Source organism: Serinus canaria, chromosome 15 (genome assembly GCF_022539315.1).
Source record: "Serinus canaria isolate serCan28SL12 chromosome 15, serCan2020, whole genome shotgun sequence".
NCBI classification, from domain to species: domain Eukaryota; kingdom Metazoa; phylum Chordata; class Aves; order Passeriformes; family Fringillidae; genus Serinus; species Serinus canaria.
In genome coordinates this window covers 13,447,217-13,467,866 of record NC_066329.1, presented here as the reverse complement: position 1 = coordinate 13,467,866, position 20,650 = coordinate 13,447,217, and the positions used below count along the sequence as shown (strand labels likewise).

The 20,650-nt window shown below is 49.3% G+C and overlaps 2 long non-coding RNA genes across 2 annotated transcripts in view; both read right to left on the bottom strand.

The window, feature by feature from the left end:
* Positions 1 to 1,778: 1,778 nt before the first annotated feature.
* Positions 1,779 to 20,650, bottom strand: part of LOC108962404 (uncharacterized) — a 37,085-nt gene continuing 18,213 nt past the window's right edge. Inside the window, exons 2-3 of the long non-coding RNA XR_001991029.3 lie at positions 7,413 to 7,546; positions 1,779 to 3,860 (exon numbers count right to left, since the gene is read on the bottom strand). This is a non-coding gene — a long non-coding RNA (uncharacterized LOC108962404). The remainder of the gene's footprint in view (positions 3,861 to 7,412; positions 7,547 to 20,650) is intronic.
* Positions 9,501 to 11,330, bottom strand: LOC127060197 (uncharacterized). Its single transcript, XR_007778916.1, has 4 exons — positions 10,152 to 11,330; positions 9,903 to 10,089; positions 9,804 to 9,865; positions 9,501 to 9,741 (listed from the first exon to the last, which is right to left on the bottom strand). It is a non-coding gene; the product is annotated as an uncharacterized LOC127060197 (long non-coding RNA).

Sequence of the window (20,650 nt, the reverse complement as noted above, 5' to 3'; positions counted from 1 at the left end):
CAGGATCTTCACAGGAGCCTGACGAGGGGCAGGATGGTGAAACACCTTTCCAGCACAGGTGAGGCACACACGGCTGCTGGGGTTTCCTTTGCAAACAAAAACCAGAGCCTGGGTGTGCTTCCACCTGCTTTGCAGGTGACTTTTGCCATTTTTTTCTTGCTTTCTGGCAAGCTGCTGAATTTTTTTAGTGGGTTGCTGCTGCAGATGTCTGCTGTGGTGGCTGGGAACCACAGAGGTCCTCTGCCCATGGGGCTTCCTTCTGATTCCATGGATGGGGGAGCAAAAGGCAAGGCCAGCTCCTAGCTGGGTGGAAGGTCTGCTCCTCCTCATTTTGTGTGAATACAAATTCTTGCAGGCAGATTCATGCACTTAAGGGTGGGATGTTATTCTGAGATGTTATTTTGCTGTGCACAGCTACGGCATGAGACCTGACCCTGCAAATCTGAGGGCTGTAAATATGCCATGGATTCTGAAGGGAGCTGTCTGGTGGTGAGGAATGTGGTCCTGCCATTACCAGCTATGTCAGCTGACAGCTGGACTCACAACTCAGCCACAGAACAATAAAACAGCACCTAATTATTAGAGGGAGTCAGGCACAGAGGGAGACCTGCTTTGACATTTGCCCATTTATGACTTAAATATTATGGCTCTCCAGCAGCAGGAGACATAAAAAGCACCTATTATCCAGTTTTCCTTTTGTATGAGCAAAATAATGTCCTTGATACACACTACAGCTCTTCTAATGAAAGAGTCACAGGAAATAAATTTGCTGAAGCAAAATGAGATGCCAAATGCAAATGTTTCTGTCTGTAGCAGAGAACTCACGAGGCTGGAGGTGAGTGTAGCCTCCAGAACTGCATTCATTTCTCTGAGAACATGAATATTTCGGAGAAGCAGAGTCTCAGTATAAAAGCAAGGTGAAGTTCCTTCTCCTGGAGTCACAGCCCATTTCCCAGGCCGAGTGCTGGCTGCTGATCTCTTCACTAACACTTGATGTGTTTGCACAACCCCAGCTGCTGTCCCCAGCTGTGTGTGGGTCACAAACCCAACTTCATGTCCCACTTTACAGCTCTTTCATGAGCAGCAGCCTGAGGAGGGACCCACAGGAAAATCCTGGCCATGAGCAGCAGGTGGTTGGTGTGGTCACCTTTGGGTGTGCCAGGCAAAGAGGGGACACTCTCTGAGTGCCCACAGTTGGGCTCTTGGCACTCCTCCACCCCTGGTTCTCTGCCCTGGCTGCAGCTCCCTACGTTCTATCCCTCCTCAATAATAAAACATCAAAATGCTTTGAAATGATGGTAAGTGCAACGTCAGGGTTTTGTTTTGTTTTCTTTTTGGTTCAGGAGCCCTCCAGGTGGTTCTTTGAGCTTTACACAATATTTCAGTGCACACCCTGCCTTGCTGCTGCAGTTCTGCTGCTCCACCTGTGCCCTCAGAGGGGCTCACACTGGATGTCAATACAGGTGAACAGGAGCCCCAGCTGAGCTCAGGAGCCTGCAGGGGCTGCAGTTACTGATGTGCCTGCCCAGTAGGGATTGCAGGGATGCATTGGGATCACTTCAGTTCCACAGATCTCTCATGTGCAGGCAGGAATTCACTACAGCCTCGCCCTTCCAGCCCACTGCAATATTTACTTTCTGCACTTCTGGAAAAAAGGCCAAGTCTCACTTGCCATACTGCCAGGGGATGACTCTGAGTCAGAAACTGGAACAGCATTCGGGCCAAAATCCAACGTACTTCAAAACAATCTGCTGTTACTGGTGTACCTGTCAAAGGTCTTTGCAATTCTTTAAACTGAAAATTATTCTGGCTTCTTCAGCTTCATCACAAGTTAATCCTATAATAGGACAACAGTCATTAAAATCAAGGAAATATTAGTTACACTGAAGCCATAATTAAAACCAGTCCTTGATGTTAGAAGAGCTGAACACCATTTTTAAGATATAATTGATACCATGATGATTTATTCAATTTATGCACAGATTTTGCTAAATCTTTTAAACACTTTACATTTTTCTTTTGGGGAACAGATCATTAGGGTGGAGGGATTTTTGCAGTTTAGATTACACACATTTCATGGTTAACTTCATTTCAGTTCCATTCTGAAATGGAACACAGCAGAATTTCCATTCTGAAATGCAGCACAGTAAATGTCTCTTGATGCTGTTCATGCAGTGGCTGGGGTTGACACGAGCTGTAAGTTCTGAATGCCATGGACTGCCTCCACACAACCACAGCCTGGTACTTGGGTGTCCTCCGTTAGTGAAATAAATCAGTGCATTCCATGTGTTTGGGTCCCAGTCATGCAGTATTTGTAGTGTCAGCATTTTGATCTGCCGTGTCAGTTGTAAGAGAAAACAAGGATGAAGTCTCCTTCATGACTTGCTTTTAAAACACAATTGATTTCTACAGCCAAGTGCATTAATCATGGTTGGATAGGTAATGGAAGTTTCAGATTTGTGCAGTACTTTTTGAAGTGAGTGTTCCCCCGTGTTTTCTCAGGAATGATTGTTTCCAGCCAGGCTGGATGGGGCTACCAAAGCAGAGGGGTTTTATCCTCAAGCCAGAGAGAAGTGGGTCAGCTGGGCCCGTGGTTTCTGCAGCTTGTCTGACACAGTCCCTGGGGAGCCCCAGCCAGATCACAGCTCCAGCTCTCACAGGAAGGAACACACTCCTCGAGGGCTGCTTGCACCCAGGGTTTTGCAATGTCTGCACACAAACACCTCCTTGGGCATTTTACCCTCACCCAGAGGATGCCACTGTCAAATCTCAGACCAGGCAGAGAAAAAGTCATTTCTCATTTTTTGTATTTCAGCACTCAAGGAGGGCTCCTGCTCCTGAGCCCAGGCTCATCTCCTCCCCTTGCTGACTGCACTGCAGATGTCACTGCTTCTGTGCTCCTCACTCCTTCCCCGGAGGGACAACTCTCTCCTGGGCTAGGATTTGGCTGCAGAGAGGAAGTCTGAACTGAAGGAGCTAAGGAAAGGAATGGCAGCTTCATCTTAGCTGGATAAAAGGCTGAGCCATACCTATCTCTCACATCAAGCAGAGATTAAACAGGAGAGGCAACACGAAATAGGATGAAATAATTTTTCACAGAGTGCTCTCTCAGCATAAAGGAATGTAAAGGAAATGATGTCTGTAGGATGCCCTGGAACAGAGGCAGAGCTGTGCAGCTGTGGCAGAAGAAGAGCAGTGGTGGCTTCAGAGGAAGTTTTGGGGTCCGTGGCCTGAGTGGAAACAGCCTGTGCTTGATTGGAAAATCCTGGTGGGCTCAGGCTCAGGTCTCACAAACCCCTCAATGAGAAGATAAACTTTGCACTCAGAGGAAAACTCACAGAGGTTCAGTGAGGAGATGCTGGGGGTGTTCTTCCTCGGGTTGTTCCTCCCCACAGCTCCTGGTGCTCTGAGCAGGGCTGTGGCCCTGGGCCAGCGGGGACAGGTGACTTTGCAGTGCCCTGCAGGTGTCCCAGTGCCCCTCTGTGACACAGAGCAGCCCCCAGGAGAAGCCTTGGAGTAACTGCAGTGACGGCCCAGTCCCACGGGCTGATCTGTGGTGGAGATCTGCAGCACTGGGAGGGAGGACAGGTCTGCACCATTACCACCCTCAGCTCTGTCCAGTCAGGAATTATCTGCTACTTAGAAATGCATTTTAATCTCGTGCATCAATATTAATTTTATTCAAGGAAACAAAACTCACTCAACGAGCTTATAAGGATGGGTGGGAGTGATGGCAGGTTCCAGAGCCGTGCCTGCATTGCCGATTTTCCCAGGGCTGGGTCCCCTAGTGCCAAAACCGTGCACTGCTCTGTGCCTGTGGCCCTGATGCTTTATGGATGAGAAGGTAATGGATCGTGCTTCTGAAAGGGAAAACGGGAACAATATTAAATTATTCTCCCTCTTAATTAAAAGCATAATTATGAAAGGAACAGCTAGATTGAGAACCCAGATTGTGTGAGAGGGAAGTTGCCCGTGTCGTGTGTGCTCTCCTGGCTGAGCAGCTCTGCTGCTGCCCTGCAACCTGGGCCAGGTTACAGCAATAATTGCAAGCCCCCAGGAGCCCAGCTCAGAAATTTTTGTATGTTCTCAGGAGACAAAGATGAGTGATCATCAAAGGCAGAGGAACACAGCATGACTGTCATAAGCCTGAAGTTACAACTTAGACATGCAATAGAAAATATCACTGGTACCTCTCCAGTGCATAGCCTGTAGTAATTAAAAACTTGATCCCTGCTGTTTTATCATCTCATTAGCAATGGGGGCACAAGACTTTTATCCTTGTTTGTCAGGAATCAAACATACCAGAGGAACTCTGATTATAAATTGATGAAAGTAAAGTTAAACTTTTAAATAAGAGCAGTTTCAGTTCACAATGTTTTGAAAGCTGATGAAAGAGATCTCAGTTTAGTCCAAAATAACACCCAAGTCCAGCACAGACAGGAGAGGTCAGAGCTGGGAACGGGACGTGCAAGGACACTTGGAAAGGGCATGCACTTGGAAAAGGTACTGAGAGGGAAATACAACTTTCTGAGAGCTTGGATACAACAGGATGGAAACTCGTGAGGAATTTGAGCTCTTCAAGCATTTCACAGAGCTCAGACCTCTGCCAGTTTTCCTTGCACAGAGTTCCTGGACAGAAGGTGCCAGTGAGTGCATTACAGGTGTGTTCCTGTCCCTGACAAACTGTGTCAGAGCAGGGCTGGTGTGTTCCTGTCCCTGATAAATGCCACTGGAGCAGGGCTGGTGTGTTCCTGTGTGTGACAACTGCCATGGAGCAGTGCTAGTGTGTTCCTGTCTGTGACAGACTCCGTTGGAGCAGTGCTGGTGTGTTCCTGTGCCTGATAACTGTCCATGGAGCAGGGCTGGTGTGTTCCTGTCCCTGATAACTCCATTGGAGCAATGCTGCTGTGTTCCTGTGTGTGACAGACTGTGTCAGAGCAATGCTGGTGTGTTCCTGTGTGAGACAGACTGTGTCAGAGCAGGGCTGGTGTGTTCCTGTCCCTGACAAACTGTGTCAGAGCAGGGCTGGTGCGTTCCTGTCCCTGATAAATGCCACTGGAGCAGGGCTGGTGTGTTCCTGTCCCTGACAAACTGTGTCAGAGCAGGGCTGGTGCGTTCCTGTCCCTGATAACTCCACTGGAGCAGTGCTGGTGTGTTCCTGTGTGTGACAGACTGTGTCAGAGCAATGCTGGTGTGTTCCTGTGTGAGACAGACTGTGTCAGAGCAGGGCTGGTGCGTTCCTGTCCCTGATAACTCGACTGGAGCAATGCTGGTGTGTTCCTGTCCCTGATAACTCCACTGGAGCAGCAGCAGTGTTGCCTTCCCTCACACACGTTGCCAACAACCTGCTCAGCATTTGTTTCAACCCCGCAGGGTTCTGGGGTAATTGAAAGCCTCTTGGAATCAATGCAGAAGATCCTAGTTGGGTTGGAATCAGCCCCTCTAAGGAGAATTCCTCCAGTAGCTCCACCATGGCTCTGTGTTTTCAGAAATATTGTCACTTTATTGCATTTTAATGAATTCCTGACCTGAGCAGTGCCCAGCATTGAACTGGGCAGAGGCAAATTTGGTGGGAGAGGACTGACTGTATCATTCTTTTCTTTTGTTTGATACCATCTGAAATCCCATTTCCCCCCTTTTTTTCTCCCATGAATCTCTGTTTCTCCTTCCCTTTCTTCTTCTTCTTAAGATCTGTGTCTCTGCTGTCGGAGGTCTGGCAGGGGAACGCGGCTGAGGCACTGTGCTGATTTTATTAACAACTTCTTTATCCCAATGAAAAAGCTGGACCTGGGTCTTTTCATACTGAGGAGGAAGCCACCCTTGATGTTTTGGGTCATTATAGGGAAGGATACCATTCATTATTTCAGAGCAATGGTGAATCAAAAGTAAAGAATCTGAATAATTTTTTCTTTCAGCCTGGCAAAAGACAGGTCCTTTAAGCCAAGAAGACTAATCAAGAACTCAAGGACTTTGTTCAAGTGTAAAAGGCAAGCAGTGAGAAACAAAGCAGAAATGATGGTATAGTAACTCATTATTTCACTGTGATTACTTCAGGAGCAATGAGTTATCAGATCCAGCAGAATTCATTGTGTCTGAGCAAATGATCCATCAAAGCCAGAGAGAGTTACATGTTGAACCAGCTTCTGTCACAGCAAATTGCATCTTTAAAATATTGGTTTTACAGCAGATAGGTGAGATGGTTGCTTAAACAACTCTCAGGAGGGTAAAAACTCAGACTTATTCCAAATGAAAAATAAAGACCTAGCTAGACAACTTTCTGTAAAGTTCCAATGAAGGATTTGTTTTTCAAGATGGAAAAAGTATACTTTAAATTTTGACCACTTAATTAAATTGAAATCGATCTAACAGAGAGGGACAGAAGGGAAATCTATTCCAGAACTGAGCAAAACTGAAGTCATTGTCACCATGCAAACTGTGCAGGCAAGAACTTAACAGGGCTCTGTGAAGAAACAGATGGATCACTAAAAGTGCTGTGAAATCACAAAATTCTGGGTTTATTTTTTTGAATTGCAATTTTTGAAGGGATGTGAAGCTTTCTACTTCTGGGCCTAGCTCAGGCTCCAAGTAACCCAGGCACTGCTGAGCTCTCCCCAATCCCAGGTACTGCTGAGCCTTCCCTGAGACCCAGGCTCTGCTGAGCCCAGCCCAAACCCAGGCACTGCTGAGCTCTCCCCAACCCAGGCACTGCTGAGCCCAGCCCAATCCCAGGCACTGCTGAGCCCAGCTCAAACCCAGGTAATGCTGAGCCCAGCCCAAACCCAGGCTCTGCTGAGCTCTCAGCCCAAACCCAGGCTCTGCTGAGCCCAGCTCAAACCCAGGTAATGCTGAGCTCTCCCCAAACCCAGGCACTGCTGAGCCCAGCCCAAACCCAGGCTCTGCTGAGCTCTCCCCAAACCCAGGCACTGCTGAGCCCAGCCCAAACCCAGGCTCTGCTGAGCTCTCCCCAATCCCAGGCACTGCTGAGCCCAGCCCAAACCCAGGCTCTGCTGAGCCCGGCCCAAACCCAGGTCTGCTGAGCTCTCCCCAATCCCAGGCACTGCTGAGCCCTGCCTGGTCAGCTTTCCAGGAGGATTGCTCCCAAAGCTGTTTTTCTCCTTTCACTACCCCACAAGTGGTGCAGATTAAGGCTTGAGTGCTTCCTGCAAATATGGAATGGCTGCAAGAATCAAACCCCTCTTAAGCAGGGTGAGGAGTGGCTCAGGCCTGTCTGCTGTAAGGACTGCTGGAGCTGAGCAGAGCAGAGAACAAGGTCTGCAGTACAGATCTCCTTCTATAAACACACTATAAACATTGTCACCGAGAAACTGAAGAAGTCTCTTAAAACCATACACGTACCAGCAACATATCAATCAGGCCGACCATGTAGCAAGTAAAACAAATGCTGTTATTACCTTTTATTTTCTTTTTTGGCACTGCTGTTATTTAAAGCACGTCGCTTTCTTCTGAGATGAGGAGAAACACTTCATTCCCAGGCACCGAGGAGAATTTCAGAGATAAATACGTGTCTGACTCACCCAAATCAAAGCTGACCCCGTGGTTGAAGTTGGTGATAAAAAAAAAGAAAAAAAGAAAAAAGAAAGTAAAAGAAAACTGTTCCCCTTCTCCATAAGCGGAAAAGAAACTTCAGCAGAGATAGAGTAAGAAAGGAAAGCAAGACTGCTCACCCCTGACCAGCTCTTTTAGGATCTTATCATTAATAGAGCATTTCACAGGCAGCTGTCTGGAGCTGAACCAGCCTTTCCCCCCTGAAAAGGCTTTTTGCTTTGCCAAGCTTAAACCCTTTCTTTTCAAGATAAACCTTCCCCAGAGAGAGGCAGGAGCTCAGTGACAGCCACAGGGATGCAGCCAGGCTGCTGGAGAGGGTGCTGAGCCCCTCCTTGGCCAAGGGCTGATCCCACCAGCTGCCCCTCAGCCAGGGGTGTTTGCTGACCAAACCCAGAGCAAAGCCCTGCTGGTGGCATTGCACCAACCCCAGGGCAGGGAGGGCACCCTGGGGACGTTCTTCTTCCTCCAGGCCTGCTCAGCTTCTGCCAGAGACACTGCTGGAGAATTTCTTCCCTGTCCTGGCCAATGGGAGCTCCACCAGAAAGTCTGAGAGATGGAGCAAACTAATTTTTCAGGGCAGGAATTCCTTTTGTTTTGTGGGGGCCATTGCAGCTGAGCCAGATGCAGTTCACACAGTGCTGGAACGGAGTCACTGCAGTTTGCATCGTCTGCACTGGTTGCCATTATTTGTTACACACACAGAGGAACAGTTGGAAGAAAACAATTCAGGTTGAACTCAGGCACTCAGAGAAAGAAGATGGCAGGAGCTGGGCTGCTGGTGGAGCAGCATGAGCTCCCTGCTGTTCATGCATTATGGCAGAGTTAAAATGACATAATTTAATTTTTCCAAAGAAGCCAGGCCTCCCCCAGTGGTGCAGGCCCTGCATCTCCAGTGCTCCTGTGTTCCTCCCACTTGATGGACACCTGTCAGGTTTGGGACAGGATTGTTCCTTCCCTCAGGGACCTTCCTGCAGCTCTTATTGCAAACTCACAACTCTCACTTTCAGACAAATAACTGCATTATCACCACTTGGTTTGCCAGAATGTTTGTGATCCTTCCCCTCAGTGCCAGAGATGACTGAGCAGTCGGCTGAGATCACACATTTCAGGACAAACAGACCCAGCCTGGCAGGACTGTGAGCAGCTGGAAGGTGGCTGATCATGGGAGGCATTGGGCAGCCTGCCTTGCCAGCAGTGCAGCTGCTCCTTTTGCTGGTTGGTCAGGAAACGTGTGCTTCCTCCTGAGAAACACCCAGAGAGGATAATGGCCATGCCCTTCCCTCCTGCCCCAGAAATTTATGGACTGGCTCAGACAAATGAAAGGCAGCGTTTATTAGAAGCCAGGGGGACATTATCCATCACAGCACCAGGATAACAGACTTCTCCTGAAAAGGCTTTTGAAGGAGGAATTTCAGACATCTGTCATATCTGGCATATGCAGGAATGCACATACACCTTCTGCAAACACTGCTGGATTACACGGAAATTGTGTGATGAATGTTGGATGTGGCCCAGAGGGAATAGTTGGCAGAGATAATGGATAGAAGCATGACAGGGAGATGTTGGGCGAAATACACTTTGGGGAATGTAGCCAAATTTATTTGCAGTTGTTATGCCTGATGTAAGAAGAAAAAACCTTCCCAGGGACAAATGGGATAGATCTGTTTTCTTTGGTAATAGGGATTGGAAAGGGCAGACCCAGGAGTGCTGCCTGAGGGGACTGAGTGACAACAGATCAAATGAAACAGATACTTCCAATCACCCTGTGCTTGCACAGTTTGCATTTTAAAACACCTGCTCCTGTTAGGTGCACTGAATATTCCCCTAACAAAATTCTCAGCTGGTACTTTCTCACAGCCAGGACAGGGAGAGCAGGAGGCAGGACCTGGAGCCCGGCTGGGCCCCACTTTGCATGGTCACACCTGCATTTCCTCCTCTGCCCTGAGGGACAGGGCTGAGCTGTCTGTGTGCTGGGCCCTGAGCTGTTCCTGCCTCTGAAAAGGGAGGGAATCCCGTTCAGGCACCGTGTTCTGCCTGTGCCACACACCTGAGCAGGACTTGCAGAGGCTGCACTGCTGAGCCCGGGCACACTGAGCTCTCAGCCCATCATTACCCGTGCCAGGCACCTCTCAGCCCATCATTACCTGTGCCAGGCACCACTCAGCCCATCATTACCTGTGCCAGGCACCACTCAGCCCATCATTACCTGTGCCAGGCACCACTCAGCCCATCATTACCTGTGCCAGGCACCTCTCAGCCCATCATTACCTGTGCCAGGCACCTCTCAGCCCATCATTACCTGTGCCAGGCACACTGAGCTCTCAGCCCATCATTACCCGTGCCAGGCACCTCTCAGCCCATCATTACCTGTGCCAGGCACCTCTCAGCCCATCATTACCTGTGCCAGGCACCTCTCAGCCCATCATTACCCGTGCCAGGCACCTCTCAGCCCATCATTACCCGTGCCAGGCACCTCTCAGCCCATCATTACCCGTGCCAGGCACCTCTCAGCCCATCATCAGCCTGTGCCAGGCACCACTCAGCCCATCATTACCCGTGCCAGGCACCACTCAGCCCATCATTACCCGTGCCAGGCACCTCTCAGCCCATCATCAGCCTGTGCCAGGCACGTGCTGTGCCCTGGCTGCTCCTGGCTGTTCCCAGTGCCAGGCACAGTCTGCAGCTGGCAGAGCCCTTCCCACAGAGCTGTCCCTCAGCACAATGAGCTCAACTGCAATCACACAAACCTCAGGGCTGGGGAGCAAAGGAAGAGGAGCAGCCATAGTGCAGGGCCAGCTGGGGGACTTTGTGGCTTATGGGGGATCTGTTCCTGCTCCTGGGATGCAGAAAGTCCATATTTCACCAGAGCTACTGCTCTGGCACGCAGGGAGAGTGTGATTTGTATCTGAGCTGAAAGCACAGAGCAAACAGGAGCAGTGTTACAGACTTCAGCCCTCGTGCAGAGACTGACACCATTTTTTGAGCAGCTTTTGCATGTCTGAAAATTGACACATTACTGGTAGCAGCACAAAGGCCCCCTCCTTCAATAGCTGCTCCTCAGCAATCAGTGTCCAACCCTTAATGTTTTCTTTTGTTGAAAAAAAATCAGAAAAACTAAAATAAACCACAATCTGGTTCAGTGCCAACAATATTAACCAGCTTCTTTTAGAGCCTTTGAAGTTGGCAGGGGGCATCCAATCTTGTGGTGCAAGTAAGGAATGATACTTTAAGCGATTCCTTTTCATCCCTTTAACTTAATGAAAGATTAATAGCCTTGTTATTTTTGTTTCTGCTTTATTTTTGTATTCGGGGAGGGGGGAGAATTTTTGGCACTTGTTGAAACCGAAATGTTGCCTATAATGATTTTATGGATCAGTGAAGCACTGAGCTGTTTGGGTGCTGGGTTTCCCCCTGTCTGTGAATCCTGTTTAACAATGCAAGGCACAAACAAAGTCAGGTTCTGTAAGTTCAGAGCCACAGCCATGCATTGACTTTGGGAAGCAGGAGGAAGGAGGAGGAAGGAAGCTTTTGGAGTGCACAGACCTAAAAGAAAAAGCAAGCGGGGGCTTAGCAAATCTTTTCAGTCAGAGAGCTGAGGATTAGTTCTAAAAATGTAATCCAGTTCCGAGTGAAGACAGCAGCTTTCTGTCTGCTGGCTGTGCAGACACAGAGTGGGGTCAGCACCACCCTTGCATCCCTTCCCAGCCATTCCCAGCCATTCCTGCCCTGCCGTCACCCTTCGGGGGTGGGACACAGGTAACTTCTATTTCCTCCTTCTCTTTCATTGCCTGGCCCTTTTGGGGACAGCAGAGCTCCTAAAAATGCGATTGCAGCCGTCTGCCCTCTGCTCCTGATCCTGCTTTGGGCTGGGCACTTGTGTGGTGCCAGGTGTGCAGCCCCAGGTGAGACCTGTGGGGAGCTCAGGGGGCACTGGGATATTGTGGGAATGCCAGAGTTTCCTGTGGCCAGCTGAGGGTCTGGCCAGACACAGCCCTGAGCCTGCTCAGCATCCACAGAGCCAGTGCAGCTGCTGCTTTTGGTGTGAGAGCTCACATTCTGATTATGGGGAGGATGAACCCGGTGAGGACCGTGACAAATCAGCATAATAATAAAAATAGTAATAATAATGCTGTGAATAAAGCAATTCTAATCACCACGTGCAGAGTGGTTGGTAACTCTGGATCCCTCTGCACACAATAAACCCAGGGCAGAGTGGGCATTTTCACTGCAGCTTCAGCAAAGCACAGGAAGAATGTGTATTTGTACCTTCATTTCACAAAAGCAAGGCCATTGGTGTTTCAGCACCAGGGCTGAGGCAGGTTTTCCCTGAGGACCCCTTTTCCATTATATACACACCTACCAAATATAAATGTAGCCACTTCATTGCAGTATATAAATGCCTATGATATATCCAGTGACTGCATTCAATGAATTGCTCTCTCAGAATCATCCAGAGCTTGGTGAGAGAGCCAGGACCCTGGTCCAGATTTCTCATCTCCATGACCAGGATTTTATCCATTTATCCTGCAGGAAGTCTCAGGATTTCACATCATCATCACAGTTAATGAGATCCCTGCATTTACAACATTCCTACATGTTTGGTACCTGCTTTCCCCAGATTTTCAGTGTAACCTCACCCTGAATTTTGCACCTGGTGCCCACTTTAGTGGTGGAGGTGCCCACCTGGCAGCCCTGGGTGGCAGTGCCAGCCCCTCCTGACACAGAGCCCTCTGACAGCAGAGCCTGACACGCTTCACCAGTTGTCTTCATCAGAATTCAGAGGCAAGATGGTCCCAAAGTAGGGAATAAAACACATCACTGCTCTTGATAACTCGTCTGTTTCAAATGAGAAATCACAGTAGTGTAATGCTGGAAAAATTAGACAGAATTTTTCTGCTATTATACCAAACAGCCTGCCTAATAAATGGGTAATGAAAAAGAATAATTTATTACAGCTTGTGAATTTTGACAGTTCTAAAAAGATGTTCTTAGAGTTTCCCCAAAGGGAGAAGAAGAATGTTTCTTCCTTAGCACACTGGTGTTAGATGTAATTTCTCTGTCTGTAGAATTTTGCTCCTGCCTGGTAGAAGGGATTAGATTTTTTTCTTACATCATAACCTATTTTAAGCAATTATAATCTATGGGTAATAAATCATTTTCATTCACCTCTCATGGGGAGAGAAAAGATGTGAGAAAGCGTTCTGGAGTTTTAATTTATATCAATGTTTGCATTACTATTAAATGAATTAAATGGGTTCTACAAGTGTTCTCTCATAGATCTGCAATAAATTATGGAGCATCTCAACCTAAGTCCTTTCATTGTCTCTTTTTCCAGCTTTTTGTTTTGTTTTGTTAATTTTTAGCGGGGTAGCACAAAGGGTTCTAAACCACACTGCAGAGCTCTGGAGACTCCTGGGCATTGCAATGTAGGACACGAGTTCCCTCCCTGCAGGCACGGCCTGTCCCCTGGGGCTGCAGGAGCTGCAGGAGCTGCAGGAGCTGCAGGAGCTGCAGTGGAGCCCTGCAAGCTCTGACCCACCTGAGCCCTCCCAGAGACCCTTCCTGGGAGGAAACACCAAAGTTCCTCCAGCCCTGCCAAGGGAACTGGGGCTTTTCACCCCCGGCTCCTTCCTGCCCTGTGCTCTGGCAGCGCAGCAGGAGGAGCAGATCTCCCTTCTCACGGTGGGACAAGCTTGAAATGGCAAGAGGGGAGAGCGAAATTAACCACTCGAAACAGGTGAGGGCACAGCTGGGGCAAAACTTCCATTGATGGGAATAAACATTGGGATTTATGTTCCACATTTCTTTGAGAGGCAGCACCAAGCACGGCTGCCAGCCCTGTGACAATGCCCGCTCCATGCCAGCCCTGTGGCAATGCCCTCTCCATGCTCTGTGACAATGCCCGCTCCATGCCAGCTCTGTGACAATGCCCGCTCCATGCCTCTGTGACAATGCCCTCTCCATGCCTCTGTGACAGCGCCCGCTCCATGCCAGCCCTGTGACAATGCCCGCTCCATGCTCTGTGACAATGCCCGCTCCATGCCAGCCCTGTGACAATGCCTGCTCCATGCTCTGTGGCAATGCCCTCTCCATGCCAGCTCTGTGACAATGCCCGCTCCATGCCAGCCCTGTGACAGTGCCCTCTCCATGCCAGCCAGAATTCAGGGCTGCTTTCAGTTTGCAATCCTGACTGGGACAGAACCTGAGTGTAAAAATGCTATCACAGCAGCAAGGAAGAGCTTCCCCAAATGTGCCAGGCTTGAAGAGATTTTCAGAGGTGCAGCTGGCACTCTGAGCCTGCTGATTTACCAGAGGACCCTGAGGAGAGCCTGGGCACGATGGAAGAGCCTGGGGGCTGAGGAGGAGCCACCCTGCTGGGCTCCTGCCCCTTCAGGGCACAGCCCCTCCCTGGCCCCTGGGCTCCCTCAGCTTCTCCTGGTTCGCTGTCACTCTGGGGGCTGGAGGAGACACAGGAATTTTTAAATAAGCACAGGAACAAAAGATAGCAGAACAAACAGTGGCAGCAAGGAGCTAAGGACAGGAGCAGCTGATCCTCATCCAGGCCAGCCCTGGAGCCCTCAGCAGTGCTCTCCACAATGCAATTCCACCCTGAGCCATTCCTTCAGCAGAGACCCTGCCCCAGAGCATCTGCACACTCTGACTGGATCCAGGGAACTGCTGAACAGCTGGGAAATGTGAAAAGCTGAATGGGAACTCTGTGTTATGTAATTTTCTTCTCTTCCTGCGTGGGGGAGTCAGGCACAGGACGAGGCAGGGCTGGGGGTGACCCAGATGGGGGGAGAACACCTCGAGGGCTCTGTGCTGGCCACTGGTAAGGTCTTGCCTGTGGCTGCAGGGCCCAGGAAGAGGAAAAACTGCAGCTCTTCCTTTGCTTGTCCCTGGCATTGACAGGAAAATTCTGTGCTCTGCATTCTGTACTCTGTCCTGCTGCACACATTTCTGGCATGTGTCTGCAATTAGCACTAATTATGTATTCAAAGGAACAGTAAGGATGTTCCTGTTTTTCTAGAGGGGGTGAAAATCATGTTTCTCTGAGCTTAGCTTTAATATCTCTGCATCCTCATTCTCTATTTCAAAAGCAAAGCTGATGCCATGAGGCACTGCAGGAATTTGGAAAATATGCTTTGCTTTTGAAACAGAAGCTTCAAATCCACTTTAAATCCCATATAAAAGTTAGTCCAAGAAAGTCAATGAATGGATCATGATCAAAGTCTCTTTATTGAATTTTCTAACAACTTCCAACAAAATGTATTTGAAAAGGAACTGGCTGCATCAAGTGCTCTCCAGCAAGCTGGAATGATGACTCTCAGCTCAGGGCAGCTGAGAGAAGTGAGAGATGGAACATCAGTGCCTACAGAGCACGTGGGTTGTTTTCTGTGAGTTTCCTGACAGTTCTGAATTCCAAAATATTCTGTGGGAATTTTATCACTTCAGCTGTCACCTGTTGACTTTTGCAGGTCTGGGCACAGTGACAGAATATCAGCTGTTTATTCAGGCCTTGTCAGCAGGAAAAAAAATATTATTCCTAACTTTTCCATGCAGAGAATTATCAGTATAAACAGGTATCCAGTTCATGAAAGGCTTGTGGAGTCCAATGCATTTGGTTTAATAATTGTAGTTTCATGAGGTTTATTTATTTAGTAGGGGACTTGCACCTGGCTGATTATAGTGAAATATCAATTTTGCTTTTCTGTTGACAGGGGAAGGGTCACATTTTGCATTTTGCAGACAGCTTTGATCCTGGGAGCTACACAGCAAAACCCTTTTTTCTGCTGAGGGGATTTTGCTGGTCAGTAAAGCTCAGGAAACAGCCCAGAGCTGCAGTCACAACAAGGTACAGCTGAAGCCACCAGAGCCTGAAGCAGCTCAGAGGGACACACAGCAGCTCTGGGCACACACAGCAGCTCTGGGCACTCACAGCAGCTCTGGGCACTCACAGCAGCTCTGGGCACTCCACAGCAGCTCTGGGCACACACCCAGCTCCTCTCCCCACCCAGAGCTGTGCCAGCCCCAGGAGTGTGCCCGCAGCGTTCCACAGGGTGCTCACCAGGAGCAGCAAGGGTGCCAGAACCCAGCCTTTAATCTCCTCTAACTGAGCCATTGCCCAGGTGAATAATTTACTGCGAGGACAGAAAGCTGAGCAGTGATAGAAGGAATTTGCTGAATTATGATTTCTCCTTCCTTTCTGCAAGTCTCTGCCAATAAAATTTCTAAATGCTGAGTTAGACAAAGTTAGGTTGAGTTTATTGTTTCAAGCCTGTTGTGCCCACAGCATTTTCTGCATTCAAATCCCAGTCTAGGAAATGTGCTGCACAACAACTCTCACAATAAACATTCACAAAAGGATCCACCATTCCCTATGTGTGGAAGTTTCCTTGTGTTTAAACAGAGTCTGTGGCTTCCCAGGGACCTGAGAACACTGCTGAGCTCCTAGCAGGAGCTTGGTGTTGAGCAGCAGTGCCTCAGTTTCTCTGAACGTTGCCTGTCTCTGCCCCCAGAACCCAGGAATTCTGTTTGTGGGCTTCAGTAGTGTGTTAGAAGGGAAGATATTGTGGGAATCTGAAACACTTATGGAAGATTCATCAGAGTCTGGTGTCAGTGCACAAGCAGGAGGACATGGAAGGGAGCAGAGAAAAGAGAGAGGGGAAGGAGAAAGCCTGGGGGAGCAGGAATGGCTCCTGTATAAATTCCACCCAGAATGGGTGTTCTTGACCACGCTTCAAGCAAGTTTTAATTTGAGATTGTTTCAGCCCTCGAGTTTACATTCCATTTCATTTTCTGTTGTCCCTTGATTTATAACCTGTCCTGTGTACGACCATCTGTGCCTCGGTCTTAGGAACTGGAACAAAATGCGATATAAAAATAATGTTTACTTTTAAAGGCTTTTCCATGCAGCCTCTTTTCTTCTGTGTATTTTGTGTCAGCTTCAATAGCTGGGCGCCCTGCGTTTGCAGCTCTCACCTCGCAGCCCTGACCTGCAGCTCTCCCCACATTGTGTGTAAGCACAGAGAGGGCTGTGATGTTAAACACAAAAGAGGAATAGGAGTGGTGTAAGGTCATCTGCTTCTTGCATAAGGGATTTCAAAGGCAGCAATTGTTTAAAGGACTCGAAGATGACAGAAAATAATCTGTGTAATCCAACAATCAAAACCTGTATTCATTAACAGAGGGAACTTTGTTGGGTGCCTCAGAAAATGGAAAGGTGAGTAGTCAAACTGAGAGCAGGTCTTTAATTTTCCACATTTCAAGGTGCAAAGAATAGGCTCTGTGTGTTTGGACTATTGTAGTTTTGACTTTCATATTTCTAAACCTCAGGATTTAGATCTGAATCTTGAAAGAGATTCCGACTTTGGCCAGTTCTCCTGTCCCCAGCTGAAACACAATGTGGAGTTTTTCTGAAATAATTGTGCAGCTCTGGCCATTCCTTCAATCAGGCATTTTCTCCTCGAGCAGGAACCTTTGAAGTGGGAGCCGTGAGGATGGTGAGGCCAGAGGTGAGAGCTGTGCCACAGCAGTGAGCACTGCAGTCAGAGGGGTGAGGAACGAGCCCATTGATATTCAGGGCTTTGACCTGCTGACAATGGCCGAGGCACGGGGGGACAGCAGCAGCACATCCCTGCTCTGGGGCAGGCACAGACACAGGGGGGACAGGAACAGGGGGGACAGCAGCAGCACATCCCTGCTCTGGGCAGACACAGGGGTGACAGGAACAGGGGGGACAGCAGCAGCACATCCCTGCTCTGGGGCAGGAACAGACACAGGGGTGACAGACACAGGGGTGACAGCAGCAGCACATCCCTGCTCTGGGGCAGGCACAGACACAGGCACAGACACAGGGACAGGCACAGAGCTGCCCTGCCTGGGCTCCCTCGCTCGGCCACTGCCATGAGCTCTGCCCAGCTGCTGCTGGGGGCAAGGGGGAGATGTCCCTCCTGCCTGCAGCTCTGGCTCTGACAGTGTCAGCTGCACATCTGCAGTGTGACAGGCATGCTTCAGAACTGATGCTGGGAAAGAGAGGATAAATTAATGGGGTATTCTGTGCTGGATTTTAAAGGGCATATAGACTATGGAAAGCAACTCCCTGCTGCTTTTTATTCCCTTTAAGATTAAAAAAAAAATCCTCTTTTTCACTTTGAAAGTATTTTTTTTAAATAATCAAAGCAACACCAACAATTTTTGACACCCGAGAGTGCTTTTCCCTTGGTATACAGCACATTTCTAACACAGCTCAGCTAGCCCTGCGGGGACAGTTTTGTGCTGGGGATCTGCAATTTTCCCAACACAAACCCAACAAGATTTAGTCCATACAATGGCAAAGGCAGCTGATGTTTAGCTAGGGAGGCAGGCTGGGCTCTCCTCTGCCTCCAGCCTCCACCTCCACAGCTCTTGCCAAACCTCTGGCTCTGTCTCCTGCCATTTGTCACTGGCTTGGCAAGCCCAGCAGAGCAGCCAGCCACCAGCAAAATGCCCAGAGTGAAACAGTAAAACATTCTGTAAGGAGGCACAATCAGTGAAGAGTTCAGATTCTGTTTGTTCTTAGGGTTCCCAAACGTGGGCAGGTAGGGAACTCCACCACATCAACCTTTCACTGGTTTGGCCAGTGCAGGACTGGCTTTAGGCTCTGGTCTCGCTCCTTTTGATGAATTCAGACTGGAAACTTCCCTCCCACACCACATGAAATAAACCCTGAGCTCAGTCTCTGCCCTGGCTGACAGGCCCTGGTGAGGAGCTGCCAGGACCAGTGGGGAGGGGGCTCCTCCCAGCCCTGCCCTGCCAGGGTGCCAAGGCAGACCCCTGCTGGATGCAGACAACACTCATCCCCAGGATCTCCAGAGGAGAGCAAAAAGGGCTTTTCACTTGGGAAGAAAGATGCCAACCCTTTGGAAAGAAGGTTTAGCTCTGTGTGAGCTCCCAGGGCACGCTGGGGAGGGGAAGGCCTGCTGTTCCTGAAGAATTGCAAGGATCCTTTATCTCCAGGAGCTGGCCAGAGATGAAGCAGTGACTCAGAGACTTGGTCAGTGCTTTATCTGTGGGCACAATCTGCAGTTTTTAAACTTGCTTCTCAACAAATGTCTCAAAACTCCAGAAAACTGTGCAGAGTCTTTTGCTTGACACATTCAAGAAGCAGCCTCACACTGGAGACCCAAAGGACAGAGAGATCACCTTTAATTTCCCATGTGCTTATTCAAAGGCCACTTCAGCCTGAAGGTGTTGGGCAAGAGCAGCCTTTGGTGTGGCTGTAGTTGCAGGTGAGGTGTCCCCTGGGCAGGAACCAGCCCCATCTCTAACCCAAATCCTGCTCAAAGCTCCTGTAAAACCTCCTGCCAAGCACACAGGAGCCAATCACAGGTTCCTGTTCCACATGGAGATCTGAATGCTGCCAGTGTTGACTTGAACCGTGCAATAAAATAAAGCAAGCCTCACAAGCCCCTCATTAATAATTCCTAAACAGGAGCCTGGGTGAAGCAATGTGCTGAGCCAGCAAAGTGGGAGCTGCTGCCATGGCTGCTGTGGAGCGTTCAGCCCAGCCTGGGAGAGCACTTCCCTTCAGAGGTTCCAAGCCCAGCCTCTCCTCTCCATGCCCACTCAGATCCCAAACCCAGGCTGTCCATGCCCACAGATCCCAAACCCAGGCTGTCCATGCCCACTCAGATCCCAAACCCAGGCTGTCCATGCCAGATCCCACCCGGCTTCCATGCCACAGATCCCAAACCCAGGCTGTCCATGCCCACAGATCCCAAACCCAGGCTGTCCATGCCCACTCAGATCCCAAACCCAGGCTCTCCATGCCCACTCAGATCCCAAACCCAGGCTGTCCATGCCCACTCAGATCCCAAACCCAGGCTGTCCATGCCCACAGATCCCAAACCCAGGCTGTCCATGCCCACAGATCCCAAACCCAGGCGTCATGCCCAATCCACCCAGCTGCCTGCCCACTCAGATCCCAAACCCAGGCTGTCCATGCCCACTCTGCCATCTCCCCTCTCCTTGCAGGGCACGGGCAGAGGGAAGGCAGCCCCAGGCCCAGGGCTCTCAGCATGGCAGCTGTGGGAGCTCTCACACAGGCACAGCCTCACCCTGAGGTGAACTTCAGGAGGTAATTCAGGGGCAGAAACACTCCCCAGTTGTTTGGGTAGGGCTCTGAGGTGCCAAAGGCTAGCTGCAGTCAGTTGGGTAACCCTGCTTTACCAGAGACTGGAGCTGATTCAATTCTTGGCATCATTTTAAATGTCAACCCTAATTACAGAGTTCTGAGCAGTTTCAATAATATCTAAATAACTATTATTTTAATAAACCCAAATCTGACACTGTGGTCAGTATATGGGGTTTGGAAAAGCTGCATTCAGATTTCTCCTCTGCCCAAACCTCGTGTGTGACCCTGCTGAGTCATTTCACACCTCTCTGCCTCAGTCTCCCGTTCAGGTCATGGAGACAAAGTTAGTTCCCTGACTCCTGGGACACAGGGAACACAAGGACCTGTGTCTGTGACAGTCTGTGGAGATGTGTTGTCAGGACTCCACAGAGGGGGGGTTTATGCAAAACATAAGAAAATGAGGGACTTGGTCTCAGAGCATCCATTTGAAATAAGAAATGGATACAGACAGGTGGGAGAGTCCAGCTAAATCATGAAACCATATTAATCATTATGGCTGGTTACCACCTTCAAAAAGCAGCAGGCAAATAGCTCCAAATGGAAGATTTCAGCAGGGCAATGCAAGGCTGTACAGTGAATATTCAGGAGATGCCTCTTTCAAGAATGAAGGCCAGGGTGGGTGATGACAGAAGGGTGTTTGAAATTAAACACACAGGTTGATTAGGTAAAGCTTAGGATCTTTGTACATCTGCAGGACAAACAGCCAGCAGGACAGGGGGAGGCAGCCTTTCCCACCTGTGCCATCCAGGCTGCTTTCCCTCTGGAAGAGGTGGCCAGGCTGCTGCTCCCACCCAGGGGCAGAGCCCATGAGCAGACACCTCTCACACTCCCTTTTCTGGCCATTTCCTCCTGTGAATTGTGCTCTCTTTGAAACTGGAAGAAGACACAAGGGGATTGGGCACTTACGAG